This window comes from Lactuca virosa, chromosome 5 (genome assembly GCF_052849685.1).
Source record: "Lactuca virosa cultivar CGN04683 chromosome 5, Lactuca_virosa_CGN04683_v6, whole genome shotgun sequence".
Lineage (NCBI taxonomy): Eukaryota > Viridiplantae > Streptophyta > Magnoliopsida > Asterales > Asteraceae > Lactuca > Lactuca virosa.
The window spans coordinates 316,922,021-316,929,055 of NC_136430.1; positions in this window are offsets into that span (position 1 = coordinate 316,922,021).

The window sequence follows — 7,035 nt, forward strand, 5'->3', positions numbered from 1 at the left end:
GGGACCCAAGGGATCGAGTCAGTTGTGAGAGGCCATCAGGGCAGGATTCAGTGCAGTTCTTGTGGGAAACTACACGAGGGTTTTCGCTTTAAGGGTTTTGGTAAGTGTATATCGGGGTTTGTTTCCCCGCTTGTGTTTGGGGTTATACCTTCAAACATTGTCTTATGCTATTTGCATTCCGTGAGTTACGGGGTGGTTAGTGAAAAGTGTTTTTGTTGGGTTATGAGCATTCTAACACTCCTAAGTGTACATGCAACCCTAAATACCTTGGATCTATGTTTTCTCTATTATACATACAATTATGAACATCCAAGGTATTATCCTGATCAAGCATACAAAATAATAAATATAACAATATAGAATACATACCTCTTTGATGTAGAATGTCTTCATGAAGCTTGAGTGCCTAGTGCCCCAAGTGTGACACCTCAAATGGTTCACACAACACCAAATACACTTGGAATAACTTGAGAGAAACTTAAACACTCCTTGAAATCGTCTAGCCCTCACACTCACACATTAGTGCATGATTTCTTGAGCCATGAGATTCTTTTATATGGTGGCTATTAGGGTTACACCATGTAACTCATAACTTTACCCATTCCTTATGCTCCATGGATTTTAACCTCCATGGAGTATCCATGGGTCACCCCATGGACTTAGTCCAACATAAGGAATCTTGGATCACAAGCCCACATATATAAGAATGAATGATTTACACAATCAACCCATATATTTAATTAGTCTCCTTTTGATCACTTAATTAATTCCAAATTAATTCTTGACCAATACTAATTAAATAACCTTATTAATATATTACAACTTATAATATATTAACCAACCTTAAGTGTTATTTCTCTCATTATAGTCTATCCAAATGCATGATGTCATGCAACCCAAATGGACCATGTCGGGTCGGGTCAAGTCTTACCAATTATAGTTATGGACTTAGACATTAATCCAACAGTCTCCCACTTGGATAAGTCTAAAACTATTATTGTGTATGACTTCAGGAACCGATCAGCAATCGTAGCTCTCAAAAGCTTTTGTCGAACTATGACCTTGTCGATGAACTCTGACCTTTGTTAATGACTTGTCCATTAGATAAGGGATCATATATTCCTCCATTCTAGATATCATATGGACTGAGACATGGATTATCAATCATTCTCTCTGTCCATTTGTTGTTTCCCGATTTCCGATTCATGATGACTGACTGATTGAACAAATCAAATCAGTCCTGGCTTGGCCAAGCACTCACATGTATCATCTTTAAATCATCGAGGGGCCCACAGATATCGCTTTTATCCCGAGGGGCCCACAGATATCGCTTTTATCAACTTTATACTTGAATTTAAAACAATAGTTGTCCCATGCTCCAAGCATGTACACTATGTTTTCTAAACACTAGTCATGCCATACACCAAGTATGCATACTATGTTTGTCTATGATCTTTACTTTGTAAAATAGATCAATTGAACATCACTCCAATGATCCTCTTTTCACAGTCCCAAATCCTTACTGCAAATGCAAGAATTCCAAATTCATGTCATTTACTGAAATATGTTAGATTCTAAACTTATATGCATTGATCCTCTTAATGATTATGCACGAAGTCAGAAAGACTTGACAACAATCATTACAGAGCATTCCAAAGGAGATCAGCTCCTTGGAAACATCCTTCTTTCATTAAGTTTCCTAATCTTGCACATATTGAATAATTTCTAACTTTGAAACATTTCCATATTCCATTTTGACTATCACTTCTGAACAAGAGTTGCCTCCTTACAGATTATGTCAATATGGTCCTTCCAGAATTAACATTATACTTCCAACTGTCCTTCAGCAACCAATCTTTGGTAAACCTTAGATTTTCCTCGACAATTGCTTAATCATTTTAGTCATATCCAATTCTAGACCTTTTCCCTTCATAATGCCCCAGGCATTTGGAAAATTTTAGAAAGGATGAATATAGCACATGTAATCGATCCTATATCCGAAGCATATGGGACACGATTCATGATGTCTCACATAAAGACTAAACCAGTCTTTTGCTATAATATTTCCATTTCAATTTGCCAAGTTCTCAAAATTCAGATTATGAAAAGGGATGCCGTAATCATAATCGAATTTTAGAACGCAAATAATGGACCCATATATAGAATTTTCTTATGTTGAGCCATTCCAACATGAAATTCATATATATATCCTTGATTAAATACGATTAAAATCTCAATCTAAGCTTTTAGAATTGAAATGAAGTATAATTTCCTCTCCCTTAATTATAGCAAAACAACTTTTTCAACCCCTGCAACCTCACGAATTGAAACTTTTGTTTTTTATAACTAACATTGCTAACTTGCAACCTTTGTCATAATTATCATGCTCCCACTAACATGATGATTATTAGCATAACACTTATGCTCCCACTAGCTTTGACATGTACTCAGAAATCAGCTGACTTTCTTACCAAAGTTCAGATTTCTGATACTAGATTGTTTTGATAAAACTTTATCAAAATCATACACCTCTCTTAGATAGCTCACATGTATGTCTAAACAATTTTAGAACTATGAAACGGGATGCCGTAACCATAGTCTCAATTGTTTAGACCTTTTCCACTTCTCACAAATCCATGTTAGTGTGTCGGTAAACCACACACGCTCCACTAACGACTTTGAGAATGCAAATATCACAATTGCTATCTAGCTAAAATCTACTTAGTGAAAGTGTTTCCTCACCATCATTTTCATGAATCGGAGAGAAACCTTATGACACTTAGATTTAATAGTGTATGTGTTCTTATCCATGTGAATTTGTCAAAACCATAATCACAAGACAAGGTTAGTGACAAATCCAAACTCATATTGATTAAACTTGTGCAATCTTAAATTCTTGCCATTTGGCAGCTCAGGTGCCTGCCATTGCTTCCAAGTAGTTGTGCAACCAATTGAGAACTCTCAGAACTCCTATGCAAAGCCAACTTGAATAGGCACAAAAATTTCAACACGATAGGTTATAAACCTCAAGTCGTGTGCTAGTGAAGGACTTTAGGTTTTATTCTTGATTAAGTCTTGAAACTTTCAAGAGCTTTAAGACACCCACTGTCCTCTTGACATATAAGACTCCCTTGTCAAATATTCAAGAGATAGTGCGGATTCTTTATCAAGACTAACACTTTACACAATTGGCCTAAGTTGGTCTCTGTTTTATCCAAAAACATCACAACTTACCAATTTTAAATGTACAAGAGTAGATAACCTTTTACTCTTACATTTGACTAGTGTTAACAAACCCTCTTTAAGATATGTCACCCAAGTTACAATCTTGGAGTATGACTCTAAGAATTGTTTTGGAACGAAGTATGACTCATCTTTTTGATTTAACCATTTCAACAATTCATGACTCCTATTCTTAGTCATAAGAATGCACTAAGATGACTTTAGAGGACCAATTGTGATATGGTATCTTAATCATTAAGATGATCATAAACATGATACTAAAGTACTCTCCCATCTTTTCAGATTTGAGAAACTTTTATCTTTCCGCCATACTTTGATTCTTCTTATTCGTTCTGTCTCACATTGAAACTTCTCCAATGCTACAGACTTATACTTAAACTTATAAGTATAACCATATTTACTGAACTTAAGTAAATCATGACGAATAGTCTTCTTGATCTTTTGTGGTGGACTTGACCAGTGCACAAGAATGTGTACTCGATCCCTTAGTCCTTTCCTTATTCACATAAGGAATTAGTCTTAATTTTCCAAGCTGAAAGTTCTCATTCATCATACTATACAACTTGCATGATTCCAAGTTTCGGTCTAATTGAACCTTGGGTGATGAGAATCTTTCCTTATTTGGTAATATTAGACACTACCACAACCGAAAGAATCAAATCCATTTTTCCAATATTGCTATCAATAGAATCTTATAAGCAACAACTTTTCACAAATGCCATTGTAAGGATACTTAAAATAAATAAAATCAAAACCTTTTTCTTTTATTTTAAAACTTTGCGGAAAAACTTATCCTTACAATCCATATGAAAACGTTGTTATCTATTCCTAAGCAATATAAATATCATAACTCTTAAGTAATAGCCCAAAATTCTGATCACCGAACCATGCGATTGAAATCCATCTTCGCGATCAGAATCAGCATGTACTTAATAGAGTTAGACAATGGACTTTACCTGAAGTAGAGCCAAACTTATTGACTTTAACATCCTTAGGTAAATTTGGCAGCTTCGTAACCAATGCCCCTTCCTTTGGAAAAAGTAACCTATGGACCCTTGATAATGGGACTATCTTAGACTTCGCCTCTCTCTTTACCGTTGGGTCAACCGAGTTGACTATGGCCGATCCCTTTCCATTGGGAAGAGAGAGCTTTACTGGATATCCAATGTCATCATTGTCAATGTCCATAGCGTTTTAGGAAGTTGATCTTAGCAAATAGATAAGATCATTAAGGGTCTTGTCTTAGTCTGTTTCATAGGATTCCCAAAAGAACTCACTATGTGACTTAGAAAGTAGTTGAGCCACCAACTTTCTCAAGACTTTGACACCCAACTCTCCCGGCGTGTCAATATGTGACTACATCTCCAAGATGTGATCACACCTAGACCTTGCCTTACCAATAGGGCTTGAGTGACCTTAAACTTTTTAGGAACTTGTGGGTTAGGGAGAATAATTGGAGGAGGTGAAAGAAGTATGATATCCATGGGACATCATCTTCATTTAGGAAAGCTTGTTTCAAGAGATTTGGGAAGATCATAAATGTCTAGACCAGACATCTTTTTTTGGGAGATATTCAAGATAGTTGATTTAAAGTCCTTAATATGACACCCAATATGAAATATTAAGGCTAGGACCCAACAAACTATTTTATAACTTAGAAGAGGGATGTCGTAATCCAAGCTATAAAATATTTGAAGGTAGGTGAATGACGATTCACCAATTTCCACCATGAAAAACGAAATAATTTATTAGGTTTTAATTGGATTTGAAAGTCCTAGATCTTTGAGATTCATTGAATTGTTCAAAGGCATGTTTCAATCTCGAGTGTGCCCTTCAGGTTTTGTGACTGGGATGCTGAGGATCACAAAACAAGGTGTGAATAACCATGCAAATATACTTGGTACCCTTAATATTTACCCCTTAATCAGTGTGCCGGTTAACCACACACGCTCCACCGACACTATGATAAATATTAAGTTACCCTTTGCCTACCTTGTTAAGTCCAGGTTAGTGTGCCGGTTAACCACACACGCTCCACTAACGACTTAAGCAAAGTGCAAAGTGTAATTTCATGGGTTAGCACCAAATTCACATTTTCCTAAGTAACTAAGATTGGGTATTAATAAGAGTTTAGTTACTTAGTATTTATCATTAATACTTTTAATGAAAGGAGAATTATAGTCCTTGTCCTACCCGTTCGGCTAACGACCCTCCACCAGTCAAGGAAGCGGTGGGTGAGAGTGGACACCCATTAAACTGCCATTTTATAGGCAGTAACCTTATACCCCCCTTATAGACTGGCTTCGTGAATGAGGCCTACTAACGGTAAGACTGACTTTACTCTTATACATATATATAAATATTATTAACTTATAATATTATAAAGTATAAGGGTTGAATTTTAACTTTTAAAATTCTAAGGGCTAACTTGGAATTAAAGTATTCATAAGTGAATACTTTTCAAATTCCAAAACTTGAGGGCAAGTTTTGAAACTATTCAAAACTAATTAATTTCATAACTTATGAGTTTAAAGTAGTTTTAATTAAAAAAAAAAAAAAACTCTTCAAGTTCCATAACTTGAGGACAAGTTATGGAAGACTTTAAACTAATTAATAAAAAAAAAATTATTGTAACTTATGGAACTAATTAAGGTTACACTTTTTTTTTAATTTAATGAAGAGACTCTTGAACCTCCATAACTTGAGGACAAGTTCTGGAGTCATAAAACCATTTAATTAGAACTAGACTCTTCATTTTGTAACCTTTGCCAACTTTTATGAGTTTTATGATTCTTAAATGTGACTTTTCATATAACTTGAGGACAAGTTACAAAAACACACTTTGGAATCAACTCTTAGATTAAAATGGATTGAAAACAACTATTTCACACAACTTTTCTATTAATCTAAGAACCTCATAAGAACAAGATAATTCAAATCATCAATCTTCAAGAAATTAGCATGAACATACAAACTAATACTAATCTTGAAATTATGACAATTATCTTAGAAATTGGATTAGCATGAACATTACCACATCAAAAACAAGTTTATAAGTCCAAAAACATCTTAGGGTAATGTTCCTAGTCCAATTCCAGCCAAAACAATCGAATATATGCATCCAACTCGATTTTTCAGCTACTTTTGCAAGTATAACAAGAAAACAAGCCTAGGCTCTGATACCACTGTTGGGTTATGAGCATTCTAACACTCCTAAGTGTACATGCAACCCTAAATACCTTGGATCTATGTTTTCTCTATTATACATACAATTATGAACATCCAAGGTATTATCCTAATCAAGCATACAAAATAATAAATATAACAAGATAGAATACATACCTATTTGATGTAGAATGTCTTCATGAAGCTTGAGTGCCTAGTGCCCCAAGTGTGACACCTCAAATGGTTCACACAACACCAAATACACTTGGAATAACTTGAGAGAAACTTGAACACTCCTTGAAATCGTCTAGCCCTCACACTCACACATTAGTGCATGATTTCTTGAGCCATGAGATTCTTTTATATGGTGGCTATTAGGGTTACACCATGTAACTCATAAATTTACCCATTCCTTATGCTCCATGGATTTTAACCTCCATGGAGTATCCATGGGTCACCCCATGGACTTAGTCCAACATAAGGAATCTTGGATCACAAGCCCACATATATAAGAATGAATGATTTACACAATCAACCCATATATTTAATTAGTCTCCTTTTGATCACTTAATTAATTCCAAATTAATTCCTGACCAATACTAATTAAATAACCTTATTAATATATTA